Genomic DNA, 1,172 nt, shown 5'->3' on the forward strand with positions numbered 1-1,172 from the left:
CTCAGACCTCTAAATCCACTCATCTAATTTTAAAGAAAATATACTTCTTACACAAGACAATCCAAACTGATGCAAAATATTTATTCCAAGTTATTTTATGCAGTAGTTTTCCCCCTCAACTGACTTGTGATAACCACATCTTTTAAATCTGTAAATAATGTTATCAAAATAATCTTAATCTTTGAAATCTCACAAAAATTTATATTTTACAATCCACCCTGAATATCAAGGCTGCAAGAACAACACAATATTTCCTATATCCAAATACTTCATAGCTGTACCCAGAAAGGGAAAAAACCACATATGCTTGGTTAAGGGCTAACATGACCTGAGCAGCCAGAAGTAAAATAAAATATCCAAATTATTAGCATTAGTTTAATACAATTATAACTTCAGTAGTCACTTTGTCATTGACAGTGATTGCTTGAGCACAGGGGTGAGTTCCCCAAGGGCTGGTAGTAGAAGCTGTTGCTGCAAACCAGTGTCCCCTCCTCACTCAGGACTGCCAGCTCCCACCTGTGCATTGCCCCATATATACTGTGTGTATGTGTGTGTGTTTTAAAAATTCTTCCCACCACACAAAGTTCTCTCTATTAAGCAGATAACAGGGAAGAACAACGACAAAAGCTAAACAAGCCAATTGCTCACTCTCTCTTTGGGATATGGTTATTTCCCTTGTGCATGAAGTATTCAACAATAACATAGGAAAAGGAAAAGAACGATTTCTTCTGTATAACCCCTAAACACACAAGCTGAGTTTACTGGGTCAGATTTAACTGTGAGCATTTATATGCCTACTTTCAGGCATTGTCATCAGATGTCTCACTGCTACTTGTCTCCATGGCCAAGTCCTCAAACTCTGCTCTGCAAGTGCTTCTCGTAGGAGAGAATAGGTTGGAACTTCGACTCTGCAAGAAGCCATTCTTTCCAAAGCCATTTCTTCTCAGCTGCTCTGTCTTCATGTGGAACTCCCTGAGCTCATCCTCTGTGAAGGGAAGGCAATTCTCATCATTTTCAGGATACTCCTGCCATCCCATTGCTTTCAGTAACCTGTGCTCTGCTTCCAAAGAGTGAAAGAGGACCTTCCCTTCCTCTTCTACAGGGAGAGCAAGACCATTCTGATGACAGTCTTCCTCTCCATTTTCCTTTGGTTCAGGTGTGCTGTTGTCCTC

General features: G+C 40.2%; 1 pseudogene; it reads right to left on the reverse strand.

The window, feature by feature from the left end:
* Positions 1 to 800: 800 nt before the first annotated feature.
* Positions 801 to 1,172, reverse strand: part of LOC105000903 — a 1,288-nt pseudogene continuing 916 nt past the window's right edge.

This window comes from Bison bison, unplaced genomic scaffold, assembly GCF_000754665.1.
Source record: "Bison bison bison isolate TAMUID 2011002044 unplaced genomic scaffold, Bison_UMD1.0 scf7180017864375, whole genome shotgun sequence".
Taxonomy (NCBI): Eukaryota; Metazoa; Chordata; class Mammalia; order Artiodactyla; family Bovidae; genus Bison; species Bison bison.